Source organism: Lissotriton vulgaris, chromosome 12 (assembly GCF_964263255.1).
Source record: "Lissotriton vulgaris chromosome 12, aLisVul1.2, whole genome shotgun sequence".
NCBI lineage: Eukaryota > Metazoa > Chordata > Amphibia > Caudata > Salamandridae > Lissotriton > Lissotriton vulgaris.
The window spans coordinates 643445988-643462236 of NC_141700.1; positions in this window are offsets into that span (position 1 = coordinate 643445988).

A 16249-nucleotide genomic window follows, 5' to 3' on the forward strand; every position below is an offset into this window, starting at 1 on the left:
GATGATGACATTGCGCCAGGCGATGGGCTCACTGCCTCCCAACCTCATTAAGACTATTGGTTACCTTATTGCCATCTGACGCTACATGACACACACTGCTTTCCTCCACCTATGGGATCTCTATGCCCCTGCAGTCTTCTAGTGGAAGATATGGTACTCGCCTTTACGGCACAGCCCCCCTCGCCTCCCCCCCTCCTATGACCGACGTCCTCTCCCGACACGCCGTCGGGCGCCCCCCCCCTCCACCGGTGGGGGCTGTCCTGCATACCACTGACAACTCTGCACCCTGGCCCCATGGACTACCACTGCCCTTGGCCCTTACATTCAGGATGTTCACTGCCCCACGCACCGGCAGCTAGCGACACCACCACACTGTACCACTTTCATACATCTTCGTCACATTGTCATACACCACTACTTGCGCGTAACCTCGTTAAAGAGTTGGGGTTTTCTTTATTTTTTTCTTTTTGTTCTTTTTCTTGTTTTACACGTTACAAAAAACTAGGAGCGGGATTCTCATTTTGCTCCAACAAAACCTGTTCGGCTGCAGCACATCCTCCCTTGGCCTGCCCCGCTGGTCGGCGCTGTACATAGCACTCCCATAGTAACGTGCCGCCGGGCCCCCGGGATGCCGGCTGTAAGGCTGTGTAATGTTGCTCCATTATCGCTGCCGGCCTCCGGGTTGTAGGCACCTCAAGCTGTGTATCCTAATGTGCTCTTATCAATAAAGCAGTGTTGAACACCAAAAAAAAAAAAAAAAAAAAAAAAAAAAAAGCTGTGGGCAATCCTTCTGGCCTAGATGAGCTCTTGGTCCACTTCCTGGCACATATTCATAAAGATCTTCAGGCATAAGTGAGGATTGGTAGAGGTGGGGAGGTATCAGGACCTGTCAAGGTTGGAAGGGGGTCAGGCAGGGTTGTGCCTTGGCCCCCCTCCGCTTTATTATTTATATTAATGGCCTGAACAAAATTCTAACATCTATGTCCCAGGATGTACCAATGATCAACGGGAAACCTCTTGCTGTGCTGCTATACGCAGATGATGCGGTTTTAATATGCCTCACCCCAAATTCCTTGCATGTCCTGACACAGTGCTTTGTTGAATATATGGACAGCCTGGACTTAAGAGTTAATTTTAATAAATCATTCTTAATGTCTTGTGGTCCCAGGAAATGCCAGCTCAGTTTTATCAGCGTAGGCAATCAAAAAACTAGCAAGCACATGTAAAATTATCCTATCTTGGGGTGGTCTTCGCTGCGAACGGCTCCTGGACTGAGCATCTTACTCATTCCAGGAGCAAGTTCTCAAAGACCATCAATTCAACCTTAAGTCTTCCACGCTCAAAGAAATCAGGTGTAATCCTAGCGCTTTAAAAAAAAAATTAAATCCCAATGTGTCCCTGTGGCTACTTACGGAGCAGAGATTTGGGGCACTGCAAATAGCTCCCGCATTCAGCGGGAAGAGAATATATTTTGCAGAAGATTGCTGGGAATCCCAATCTCCACCCCGCAATACATTTGCCACAGGGAGTTGAATTTAAACTATATAACTGATTTTATTTGGGCTCGTCCAGCCCTTTTTTGGCTATCGGTTTGGATGAATGAGGCAGCCACTCAAACTAAAGATATTATTAAAGACTGCGTGAAGTGCAACAAAGGGATGGATATCCCCTGGCTCTCTGGAGTTTACCAGAGCCTATGCAGTGTCCATAGGGGCAGTATCTTAACAAACCCTAGTGAGACGTAAACCATGGACAAGAAAGAATTAAGAAGTGCCCTTTACACACTATATACCCAAGATAGACTAGTGCTAGAATCAAAGAAATCACTAGTTTTTAATTACATGTCCCGTGAGTGGTGTTGGCTCCCCTTACCAGAATATTTATTGTTACCGATGAGTAACTGGGATAGGAGCCTCTTATTCCGTCTCAGAGCAGGGACAATTAAATTTGCACTATGTTTTCCTTTTGGCTATAGCCCGCAACTCGCCTCTCTACCGTTCCCATGCGACGGGATAAGTGGCCAATCTATTATTCACTTTTGGTTTTTCTGCAAATACTATGTTAAGTACAGTAAGGGGTTCCTTCAGCCATTTTTTAAAAAGAGCAGGCCGGTTAGCTTGGATTCTGCCTACTCAAATATGTTGTCTTTGAGCAATGAAGAGCCTCTTTTTCGCACTAGCACTTTTTTGAGGGTCGTCTCTCGGGCACGTAAGTCAATGCTAGCACCCTGAGCCCCATAAGTACGAAAGACATATTATATAATTGCTGCTAATGGTTTTTATTGTCTTTTTCCTCCCTTAATTAAATGGCTGGGACAATGTTATTGCTGTTAATGGATTTATTGTTTTAGCCTTAAGCCATACTAATATAATAAAGAGAGAGCCCAAACCTTTGAGGCGGGTAATCTCAGGAACCACAGCACCAATCACAACACCCAATACAGCGTTGGAAAGGGCAGTTGCAGCAGAAGGACATAGGCTATGCAGGCGCCCACCATATACATTTAAAAGGTAAAAGAACCGTGCCAGCAAAGTAGTCCCTTGTGGGAGTGTCTGCGTTGTGCTGTGGGTGTGTGCTGGGGGCGTGACAACCCTGGGGGTGTGTGGTACGTTCCGCCCTTCATGCCATGTCTCATATTGTGTGCTAATCCCACCCTGCTCCCTTTAAATACCCCTGCACCCCATAACCATAACCCACCCTTACTCCTTAAAATACCCCAACACCCTTAAACACTAACCCATCTTAACCCTATAAATATGCCCTGTACCCCAAAACCCAAACCTATCCCTAAACCCTAAAAATACCCCTGTACCCCAAAACCCAAACCTAGCCCTGAACCCTATAAATACCCCTGTACCTCAAAACCCAAACCTATCTCTGAACTCTAAAAATACCCCTATAGCCCAAACCCCTAACCTAGCCCTGAACCCTAAAAATACCCCTGTACCCCAAAACCCATACCTATCCCTAAAACTACCCCTGTACCCCATAACCCAAAACTATATCTGAACCCTTAAAATACCCAAACACCCCAAAACATATACCTCAGTACCCCAAAACATATACCCCTATACCCATACTTACCCTATCCAAACATTGTAAAAAAAATGCTTTTACCATTCATGCATTTACAACGAATTTCGTTGTAAATGTATGCGTGGTAAAAGCATATAAAATGTAATGCCATGCGTTATAATGGCATTGCGGAGTCATGGTACTTTCGTAATGAAAGTATGCGGAGTGATGGTATGCGGAAAGAAAGTTGCGGAATAATGGGTGTTTACCCTCCCCCGGTAAGTACATTGGTGGCTTGGCGGCCCACATCTTCAGCAACATACTCATATTTTTTCACCACCCATTTGAAAAATGCACAGGTCTCTCTCATTGATGGCCAGCACCGACATACACTTTTAGACACACCTCCCGCCACAAGTTCTAGAATTGCGACCTTTAGAGCTGGGGAGCTACGTTCGAATCTCGGCATCCGCTCAACAACCTGTGATTCCAGACAAATCTCTTTGTCTCCCCGTGCCTACCACAAATGAATGTGTTCTTCTGTAATGTAAATTGTGCTCATGCCATGTTGTCGAGTTCGCGCTATATAATATTGCAAGGAAAAATAAAGTAGGGAAACTTGAGCTCACACACTACTGAACGGACACTCTTAAGTGCATCAGCAATGCACTGTGAATCGGAGCGTTTCACAGGCCTGTCACAGATAAGAAATGCTATCAAAACGAAATCCTACAAAACAATATACTACTGGCCGGCAGCAATTCATACCCGGACAACGTCGGGACGGGCTGCTAGTTGTATTATATTGTGTTTTATAAATTGTTATTTATTTGCTTATACTGTCACTTTTCTCCTGCTACTAATATTGCTATTGTACTTTTATGGATATGGATGTATATCTGAATAAAGTTATAAAACTGAAACTGAAAAAGGTGAAGGAGTCTAGTGGGACCCAAATGTGGAGTCAAGGTGAGCGGTACCTGCAAGCAAAGGGGACAGAGTCTATGCCACTCAGGAGGGATCAGGAAGCACAGAAGACGTATGCCCACCTATGTCGGAGATGCAGGAGAGTTGATGGTGCTCTTGAAGTTGCTGCTGCGCAGACCAGGCGACGCTGTGGAAGAGCAGGAACCATTTACTAGCTGTCCCAGATGTCAAGAGCCAGGGGGTCAATGGCAATCGGAGCACCAACAAGCCTTGTCAACGGCAATCAACATAGTATGCGAAAAAGGTGCAGTGTCAGGACCAGCAAGGTCCAAGTGACTCACCACAAGCAGATAAGTCAGAGCAGGCCCGAGCAAGCAGGAGGGCCCACTGAAGCCGAAGAAGCCCCTCAAGAGGACCCATGTGCCAAAGGCACAGGAGTCGCAAGAGGACCTCGAGCAACTCGCCAAAGGATGAAGACCCACGGTGCAGAGGATGCAGTGCAGGTGAAGATCTTTGCTGCAGGAGATGCTTGAGGAAGCAGCTTCTTGGAGCCCGAAGATCACTGGAAAAGAGAGTCAACAAGCTTTGGCAATGGCAAGTCAACGCAGTGCACCTGGGTACTGCTCAAGCGGTTCAGGCGCGGGATACTGGCTTAAAACTTTCTAGGAAGACCGTGCAGGCCACGAGGAAGTTGCAGAAGCACCACCTGTGTTGCTGAACCTTTCAGAGTCCGGAGTAGCTCAGGAACAGAAGACCAGTCCGATTCATTGCGGTGCCTGCAGATGGCGGGAAATGACTCCTTCACTTCAAGGGAGATTCCTTTTGGGTTTTTGGATGTCCACAGGCCTGAAGGAGAACCTGTTTAGAGCACAGGCAGAGAAGACGCAGAAGACTGGCAAGATGACGAGACCAGGAGCAGCAGGAGTCTTCCCAGTTACAGTCTCGGGTTCCAAAGTGAAGTCCAAAGTGTCCAGACAGTTGAAGATGAAGTGGTTTTGGATCTGAATCTTGTCCCACAACTCTAAGGAACCAGCCACAGGTAAACCCTTAAGTACCCTAAGGAAAGTGTTGGGATGAGTGAGGGGACCCTCACACAGTAAGAGCTGGACAGTGGTGAGGATTTCACACTTCCCTGTGACAAGAAATCTATTGTCCTGCCTTCCCCTGCTCAAGCATGGCTCAGGAGCAGGAGGGCAGAATATTGTCACTGGTCAGCAGCAGTGCTGTTTGGGTCTCGAAGACTGATACCGGGAGCACTGATGGTATCCCGGAGGACCTTTACAGTGCATGGACTCATACCCCAACAATAGCTACGTGTTTAATACGAAACACAAGAGGGTTTCTTACAGCCAGTTTGGAGATAGCTATCGTGTGATGATGCATGGCCACTCTATGTATCATAATAGCTGATGCACTTACAACCTGGGAGAATGCTCTGTAGATTGTAGGGGTGTCCTGCTCATGCAGGGGGGCCCTCACACTTAGAACTGATCACCCTGCCTTCAGGATTGAAAGTCCTGCCTTAGGGGTGACTTATAAATTTTAAGTGCATTGACCTCTGATATAAAGAAACCTATATCTGTCGGAAGTGGTGCTAGCACCAGCTTAAATAGGCTGCAATGGCAAACCTGTAGTCACAATTTGTGCGGTCTCCAATGGGTGGCATAATACATTCTTCAGCCCATGGGGGACCCTTGATGTACCTATGCCCTGGGTACCTTAGTACCATATTTTAGGGACTTATAAGGATACATCAGTAGCCAATCTGGGGGATTCCCAAGTGCTCACCATGTCCAATTTAGGGAAGAAGCACAGAGACTGGGGTCCTGTTTAGCAGGAACCTAGTCAGACTAGGCAGTAAAACCGGATACCAGCAAAAATTGGGGGTGACCGTGAAGCAGATCCTACTTTCCTACAAAGTGGAAGAAAGTTACCTTCTGTAACAATATCTCATGTGAATATATAATCTTCCAGCAGATTCCTCATTGCCTTCCTTCTCTCCTATGAGTTAGTGCCATGATTAATGAGGTCTCATGGTATGCAAACATTTTAAGTGCTGTATTTATTGCTAATGTTGATGCTCTAACGGTTTCTGTCCTCACACCTCAATAGGTCATGAGAAAAATACCAGGAATGGACACAAGTGCACCGTTTGGCTGCCTGTATACTCCACTGTTAACAAATCCTCCAGGCGGAGTTATGCCTGAAGATGCATGGCGCCACCTGGTGATGGTTGAGAGCTTTTATTCAGGAGGTAAAGATTTCTGGATCGAATATGGTAGCTGATGGACTTTCACGAAGTAAGAAAGCTGCAGGAAGATTATGTATCTATAAGAAATATCATGAACTAAGACAACTGTCTTTCTTTTCAAAGTTGAGCCTATGTTTTCCAAAAATGCAAAACTGGAAGGAGGTATCCATTTTTTAAAAAAAAATACATGAAAAGTGAGTTCACGATGAACGCGTTCCCATAAACTGATCATTTAAATAATAAAAGGTATCTCCGTAGGCTTACAATTTTGCAAACCTCTCTTTACGGCTATGCTCATGTGTTAACGGAGCAAGGAGAAAAGTAGTTAACACACCATTGATTTTCTAATAAAATGTGACTTCTTAGGCCCTTGTCTGTGGGGTATAGGAGTGAGAACTCTGCTTTGCAGAGGAGGGAATACCAGACTTCTTGAGTTTTGGTGCAATGGTGAATTGCTTGAGCATCGTGTTGGCAGTCCCTGGGCAGGACTCACAGAAGACTTCATTTACCGATTTGTGCTTGCACTTTCCCATCCTTCTACTCCATAAATGCATTATTGGGTGCGCAAATCCAAACTGAGGTTATTTTCTTTTGAAAGCTGTAATAATATTGTTACTCCTTTATAATGCATAATGTTAGCAAATTCCCACAATGCCTATTTCAATGCATCTGTGTTATCCAAAAATTAGGGAATTCACTGGATTTCCAATTTTAATGGGGTGCCCATCTATGATGTTGGAAAGGATCCATGGCTTCTGGTAGACCAGTGCAGGCCAGCACCAACTGATATAATGATGCACTCTTTGTTATCATCATCATCATCCATGTTCTGATATGTGGGAAATGAGTTGTATCACCCTCCGTTAACAGGGATATTCTGTGCCTGTTTGGACATTAGTGCGAAGCCATTATGTCCAAAACAGCTTGCCTGTAAAGAATAGATAGGCCCTTGCCTCAAATATCAGGCCTGGGAATACTAAGAGAAGTTGACATTTATCTGTCTTCTTTGCAAAGGAGTCCTATTCCTGGGCTGGGAAGTGGATCTGATATGGCTGTAAGGGCAATGAAGCGTGTAGGGTACTGAAAAGGAGAACTTGAGTGATTCCCAAACCCCTTACACAGCAGCTGCATGCATGGACATAAAATCTTACTTGGCTCCCCCTCACTCCATTCCTTGTTTGCTACGAGAGTGCCCTCTTTCCAGAGGGACTCCAAACATGATTGGCTGGCATGGCAACCTACTAGCAGTGTCTTCTTGCCTGCACTGCTCGAAAGTGTAAAGACAAAAGTGTGACTTTATCTGTTGAAAATTGCTCTGAAAATTGCAAGGGTGTTAAGTTTTCTCTTTGTAATATGTGAAGGAGCCTTGTTAACTTTAATTGACTGCATCCACTGCTGGTGGTTGTCAATGTAGAGAGGCTCCTCTAACACTGAATGTTATAGTTTAGCCAGTGAATCAAATAATTGAGATCCAATACCTAAATCGCAGCCCACTAATGTCATGATGACCAGCTGGCAAAGATCATGCAACTGAACCTACTTATGCATTCTAAGAGGAACCCACATCCAGCTAGTACTAGAGTAAGTTACAAAGAACCCATGGGTGAATACATATTTGTCTACCATCCACACGAGTGGACCAACTCCTGTTGAAAACTGTCCCATGCAGGGCCTTCTCTTTACCAAGGATTCCACATTGCCACATTTCATACTGACATTTGGGATAACTAAAGAGACATTCTTGCATTTGACTATATTTATCGGTGTGAGCATGTTTTTCATACTTCCTAGGAGAAAAAAGAATGTAGTTCTTCATAATGCATTGTTTGTTTATTTAGTAATTAACAATATTTTTGTACAACATCACAAAGTATATTTCTTTTGACACGTGGCTTGAGTGCTGGAATGTTATGATCTGGTACTCAGTAGAACAGGTTTTCAATGTTCCTCTTCTGTTCCAGTTTTGCAGAATAACCACTAATTGTGTCAAAGCTTCATATTTCGACTCATTTAAAGTGAATTTAACCCATTTGAATTTCCTTTTCCTCAAAGTCTGGTGTATGTCAATCTCCTACGGTGCAACATTAAACAATCCCTCAGTAGAAAGAACCTGAGAGGTCCACTCCGCTCTTCCCTGCCTTTGTGTTTATAAGGGAATTACAACACTCACCTTGATTAGAAGAGTGTTTTGTGCAGGGCCTGTGGACAGTTTTTCAAAATGTACTTTCATTGTTAGTGCGTAATTTGCCTCCTGCTAAAAAAAAATCATAATTTGGCATCAACCTCGCCCCCAGAAGAAGTGATGTATTCTATATTAGAACATTGGAATGTTGGTAGCTCCATTGAAAACAATGGAGCGCTCCGGGCTTACAATGGCTGGTATAAGCCTGGAGCTCCAACATTCCAATGTTTCTTTGTTCACAGCTCTGGATGTGAACAAAGGCTTCATGGAGCCTGAGGGGATTCCAATCCCTTCGCACTCCCTGAAGGCTTTGTTTTATTTGTTAGAACATTTTGCCCTCTAGTGGCTGAATGTTCCAATAGCCTTATAGCCGGGCTATACCGGCTTTTAAAGTCCTTCTGACTTGTTAAAGTCCCTCGCCTTCGGCTCGGGCCTTTAATAGCCGGTACTGCGGGCTATAAGGCTATAACAATTTTATGGGGGAATAATAGTTTTGTCATAAGAGTGACCATAAGCAATTGACTCAAAGGAGAAATGTTGAGAGCTTCTGGGCATGTGGTGTTAATCAATGAAAATACCATAATTGCATCACACAGTGGAATGTATTTCAGGGAAATGTAATGTTATTGCAAATGCCATTATCACAAATGCCAGTGGAAGAATCCAAGGGCCAGATGTATGTCCAGACTTGGGTCCCTTGCTCACTTTGCCACTGGATTCAAGCTAGTCTGGCTGATGAGAGATTTTACCCCAAAACCAATTCCAGGATGCTTGTTTCTGTCCAGGGAGGACCTGGCTTGGCAATTCAGGCTGTTCCAATGAGGCACAAGGCCAAGACTCCTTGTGTTTGCCTAATTAATAGTTGAGGAGGTGCAAAGAAGATTTATTACAAAAAAAGTGGAATATGAATTGTACAAGGATGGCCTAGAAACAACTGCTGGATGTGACTTTGAAACTTTTGGGAGGTGCACAATGAAATGTCATTGGAGAATGATTGTGTGAGGAGAAAAAATTTGGTTGCGCCATCCTCTTTAAGAAGCAAGGTAATAAAGTTAGGTCAAGAGGAACATTTAGGGATTTGTAAGACTATTTGGAGAGTACAGCATGGCTTTTCATAGGCAGTCACGGACATGTGTGTAGAAAAGTTGGTGAGGGAATGTGTGGCATGTATGGAATATGATCAGTTTCGAATACACTTAATCTGCCAGTACTGCTTTAACCATATATGGGTTAAGTGTCTTCAAAGATTTATCAGACACATTTATAGGACATTTTACCCGAGGACATTTACCTTCAACCTCTATGCACTACTGACTGTTCTGCAGTGAAATCGCCATCAAGCATGGTTTCCCAACCCCAATTGTATTTTTACGTTTTTTAGGTCGAGCGTATCAGGCATCGCCAGGCTGGTTGCAAAAGACATATTGTAAGCTTATCAAGAACTCCCAGGACCTTACAGACACCCATTGCTTTCTATTGGTTTGCTTTATTGTCATTCTCATTTGCTTGCTTCATATTCAGTGGTTTTCCTTGTCCCATATTGTGATTGTCCCTCCTCTGGAGCCTATGAAACTTAATGAAATACCAGTATTTTTAAAGCGCACAGTTACCTCCGAAGTGGTGTCCCGGAGCTGGTGGACCTCAGGAAGATTAAGCAAGCTATTGCTCAGAGTCACATGGTGCTGGTCTAACCTGCCGCTGGCACCGGGGATCGAACCGTGAACCCCGGAGTCAGGCACCCTGGCTGCTGCGCCATACCTCTTCCACCTTCGTTTCTCTACTGTCCATTGCTCACTTCCAGGGAACTAGATTTAGCTCGAACACTCCATAAGAGTGCATGTGTTTTTGACCGGTCTCCCTCATATGCCTCTTATCGTCCGTTCCATGTTGTTCTCTCTCACCCATGTGCATTTCTCTCCCCACAGGCAGGTCTCTTGATTCTTTCTGCTTAAGCACTCCACAAGTGCATGTGTTTACCAGCTGTCTTCCTTGTGTAGTCCCTCCCCTCTGTTTCTCTCTCATCATTGAGTATCTCACCCCTTCACGCTGCTCTCGCTCATGCATGTACTTCTCTCACCCCACCCTCTGTGTGGCTCATCCTCCTCATTACAGTATTCCTAAATTGCACTTCTGTAGTGCTCCTGTACACCCATGCTTCCCTGATGAAGCACCAGTGCTCAAACAAACTGTACTGTGAGTGCAGCAATTCCCTGTGTAAGTTGTATGGGTTGCTGTGGATGCACGGTCTCGGCATCTGCAGTGCAGTTCAATATTATAACAAATCGGGGTCCATTCAGAAACTCCAGGGTGAGTACTAGAGAAGTCTTCTACTCCGGATGGTGCACCACATACTTATTTTGCAACTGCAGAGGTTTTTGGAGAGAGCTTATGCTGAATGTGATTGCTCACCACGCCTCAATAGTCTATTCTCAGGGGTGTAGCTTCAAATGGGGGTGTTTGGTGTGTTACACCCCCTAATGAAACTTCTCACTAGTACATAGTCGAGTACAGGGTGTATTCAGTCTGATATGGTGAGGAGTCTGTCGGATTTCACCTGGGATTTTTACATAAACACACAGACAAAAACACACACATGTCTCTTTTATATGAAGGTCTTAAAAATGTTGGGTATTTTATAAAATATTGTGTTTTAGGTACCGCTTATGATCTGCACTCCGATACCATTCCACCATCCCTTAAACTCCCCTTCTGCACTTCTGCACTGTATTTTAACATGATATGCTAGCCTAGTTGTTGGGAAATGTCACCCCCCTAATTTTAACGACCAAGTTACGCCCCCTTCTTCCTCCCCCTCCATGGTGCCCAGAAAACAGCAGCGTTTATTTCACTCACCCACTAATGCCAGGCTCTCTCTGTAGGCTTTTGTGATGCCTTGCTTCCCCATCACTATTTAATCTCTATATCGAACCCGCAACCGAAACATTACAGCAGGCTAACATATCCTTCCACATATATGCGGATGACACTCAGCTATATTTTAAGATTACTTCCCTAGAAGAGATTGAGAGTATGAACCAAGCATTTAAAAAGACCATTGAATGGCTAACAAACAATCACCTTAAGCTAAACACTCAAAAAACCGAACTGCTTTTAATCTCCCCCCATAAAAACGCCACGTGAGGAAAGATTGGACCAAGCTATCACTGCCCTTCAATCCTGGTGGACTCTACCAAGTCGCTAGGAATCACTCTTGACAAGAACCTTAATATGCAATCCCACATCAACTTGATGGCTAAAAATGCCAGATTTCACCTCCGCTATCTTAGAAAAATGAAACCTTAAATCGAACCTCTAGACTTCAAAACTGCAGATTAGTCATAAGTCATCTCAAGACTTGGATATGGATGTACTACTTTATCAGGACTCCCCAAAGTCTCAACAACCCCGCTTAAAGCCTGTCTTAATGCAGCTGCAAGACCCTTAACCGGATCAAAAAAAATTAACCACATCACCCCCACATCTGAAAGCTCTCAACTGGCTGCCTTATGAAGCAAGAATCCAACCAAAGATGGTCTGCATCACTCATAAAGCGATCTATAACAAAACTCCACTGTACCTAGCACAGAAAATTTCGATTTCTGGAGGAAGCGGACTCTCACGGAACGCCGGTACTCTTCCCCTAAAACCTCCACTCTTCCGTAAGAAAAACAATACGCAAGAGCCTTCTCTGGAGCTGCACCAAGAATATGGAACTCGCTCCCACCAAGCATCAGAAAAATCGCATCTACTTCTATATTAAAAAAAAGCTAAGTCCTTCCTAATCAGCAAATTCCTCACTTAATTCGCAGCAGACACTGTGTTCCAGAAGCCCCATTCACACATTTACTCTTCCTACTCAAGCCTGCTGACTCTCTCTATAAGCTCTTCCGTTTCCAGACTCTAGATGAAGCTCCTCACTGTATTACTAGGCACATCCCGCTGATCCTTACTAGCACTGAGATTTCCTCTTCAGGACTGCTACATCTATTCTCACCATTGTGAATACCCAGAACCATTACAAATGTATTATAAGTTATTAACCTATGTTCTTTCTAACTGTATTAGTGATTATACAAATGTTTTTCCTTGTTTCAAATTTTTATTGAGACAACTACAACTATTTATAGGTTTCAATTGTACTGTTTAAAACTACAGTGCTATATATATATATATATATATATATATATATATATATATATATATATATATATATATATATATAGTGCTCTGATACTCATTTATGGGTCTTGTTCACGCTATATAAAACAATAAATAAATAAATAAATACTTACTCATGACGTTTGACACAGTTGCAGGATCCTTGCCCTACTGTCAATTGTGAATTTCAACCAGTTAAAGTGCTCTTGAAAAAAATTGAACTTCCACAGCTGTCCATCAGCAGCAGAACGAAGCGAAGAAACCTGAGTGGTGGAATTGATGGAGCGAGGCGAACGCATCCACTTCTGCTAATTAACGGCATTAAAACACATCTGTAACAATTAAAGGATTTCATTGATATTTATGAATTTTCTTTCTGCTGTAATTTCGATTTTTCCACGTACCGCCAGCAAAAAGAATTTTCATGTAGGATGTTGTAGGAAGTAGATAAAAAAAACATATTTTCATAATGACTTCTTGGCAAGTCCATTTGTTAAGAATGTATGTTTTTGTTTCATTGAATAGTTATGAAATTTTACATTTTATTGGCATATTAAACATTTTGGACTGCTAGAACAATAATCAGTGCATATGCACAGACGAAATCATGAGTTTTCTTCTTCAAATGTGTTTGCACCAACACACGTATAAAGCAGTGTGCAAAGCCATGAACAAAGTGATATAAGGACAACTTCTAGTATATTTGAAAAACAAAAATAAGAAAAGTCTGTCATTTCATATACACCTTTTTTTATTTTGTTTTACTTTTTGGTGTAGGATGTTAAACCGTACAGAGTTCAAGTTGTCGCCATTTTTGAGTTTCATTTATAATTTGATAGAGTTGAATAGGTTCCTGAAGCCAGAACGTATTGTTTCTTTCTCTTCCTTCAAGCCTTCTAAATTAAAATGATAATTCCAACTCCTTAATATAGATAATGACCACTAGAGGGAGCGAAACACCCAGCCCCAAAAATCCCGGCTCCTATTCAACATTCTGCACATTAAAATTGCATGCTTTGTTTTTCTTTGTTGTGATTTTTAGGTCTCGGCTCTAGACGGTGCGCATGCGCTGTCTCAAACTGCAACTGCTGTATCTGCTTTGTAGGCTTACATCCCACCCATTGGCTCCCCATTTCCTGGCACCATTATTGCTCCATTTTTATTTCGCCCCATATGTCAAGGGCATGCATACGTTATGCCTCTTCCGGTGTTTAGCCCTCCCCGAGAGCACCACCCAACTACTTCTAAACATACGCAGCGGCCATGTTCATCTATTGTTTTAGGACTACATTTTTATTTCGTTATTTAAGATCGCTTTTCACGAGCACTTCTATTTTTACATAATATATCTATAATATAATACATCGATAAATATGTACACCTCGTGGACTGATCATCACATGCTGTTCTTGGATGACTTATCGCAGATCTGTTTTTTAATTGGCCGTTCACTGGTTTGATTATGTCCTGTTTCGTGCGTGTGGGTCAGAAAGGAAAATTCATTTGTTGACAATGCACGTTCTGTTTATGGCCTCATAAGGAGGAGTTGGGCTGCAATCGGTTTGTCGAGCGCTTTTCACAAGCGCTACTGTTTTTACATAATATATAATACATCAATAAATATGTACATCTCGTGGACGGATCATCAAATGCTGTTCTTGGATGGCTCATCGCAGATCTGTTTATGAATAGGCCGTTCGCTGGCTCGTATATGCCCTGAGTCAGAAAGGGATATTCATTCGTTCACAATGCACATTCTGTGTAAGGCCTCATAGGAAGGAGGTGGGCTGCAATTGGTTTGTCTTACAGTTTTAAATGGCCTCTGATTTAACTCTTATATATATGGGGATGGCACCTTTTTTCCCTAGAGCACTTAAATAATGAAATAGTACATGTTGCAGTCAAAGATAATATGAAGGAGGCTTTTATTGAACGCATATTGCATGCTTTGTGATTGTATAGTTATGTTATGTTATTGGCATTTCTATAGCGCAAACAGTAACCCAAGGGTGTCCTGGCGCTGACTGCTTTTCCTGGGCGTTAAGATAAAGACACAGATTAGAAGTTGAAAAGCCAGGTCTTCAGCTACTTCCTAAAAGTTAACAAATCTGTGGAGTTTCTCAAGTAAAAGGGGAGATCGTTCCAGGCTCTTGCTGCACAAGTTACAAAGCTTCTTCCGCCCCATGAAGCTTTTTTTATAGTTGGTACTGACACCAACTTTGCCCCTAGGGAGCGCAGTGTTCTTATAGATTGGTACCATTGCAGCCGCTGCTTAAGATATTCTGGGCCCATGTCCTGCAGAGCCTTGTACACTGTGCACAGGGCCTTCAAATGCACCCTTTTCCTCACCGGCAGCCAGTGAAGTTTTTTTATTTCATTAGAAATAGGCATACATTTGGGAGTATTAGTAAGCAATCTAGCGGCAGTATTTTGCAGCAGTTGCAACTTATTCATGGAACGTTCTTGCAGGTTTAGGTAGAGCCCATTACAGTAGTCTAACCTAGACATGATACCACTGTCCGCCTATTGTCTGCCAGCAGAAAGTGTAACATTTTCTTGATCATTCTCAACGTGTAAAAAGTGATTGAAGCCACACCCTTTATCTGATCACTAAAATTGAGCTTATCATCAATAATTACTCCGGATTCTTTACCTTCCTAGTAGGTGTGGTGAGGGTGCCTAAAGTATCTGGCCACCAACTTGGGGCCCAGAAATTAGGGTCATTTCCAAATAAAATGACTTCTGTCTTACTTGAGTTGAGTTTTAAAGAGTTTTGCACCATCCACCTCCCTACTGCTTCCATGCAGTCGTGAAACCGACTGTCTATGCTTGCTCTCTGACCAGGATGCAGAGCAACCACAATTTGAGTATCGTCTGCGTAGGAGGTTAGGTTAAAACCGTAGGAACCAATTAGAGTTGTCAAAGAAGAGACATAAATATTAAAAAGTGTTGGGCTAAGGGAGGACCCCTGTGGGACTCCACAGGGCAAGGTTAAGGGTTTGAAACAAAATTCATCCAATGCCACAATTTGAGACCTATCCGTTATAGTGGCCCTTGTCCCACTTAATGAAGAGACTCCACTTGGGGAAACTACTTACTGAAAGTGCCTCAGGGTAAACGCTGGCTCAGAGTCCTCTTAAGCACACCCGGAAGGTGCATCTGAAAAGGAAAGAGGGTCAGAACTGGGGTTTCCAGTGATAACAGATGCTCACCTGTCATCTGATCACTTCAGGAAAGAACACATTTTAGGCCTTGTAAAGACAGACCGATACAGCGCTACTGAAGGCAGATGAGGGCCTTTTCACGCCATTACTGCTCTTACACCATAGCCTAATCACTGCTATTACTGCCTCAGTGTTTCTGTAGTCTACGGGTTTTGTTTGTGTGTTTGTCCTCAACACACCTACTGATTGGAAGTTACACACATCGCTGACCCTTTTTGGGGAGAGACTTTCTTGTGTGCTTCAGACTTTCCACCATATAAATCTGTTTGGCCATTGCTCTCTAACACCAGCAGCCATGGGACATGCTTGCCTCCTGAACCGTAGATGATGTGCTGCTTTAAGGCTGGTCGTGTATCAAGAGGGAGAGAGAGGACCAGATAGCTAGCCCGTATCCCTGTATTATATATAATTTAATCAAAAAGAGGCTAGCTGAGGTGGGGGGGGAAGAGGGGGTTGTTTAAACAATATTCTAGTTTAAAGGTGTTCGTGACT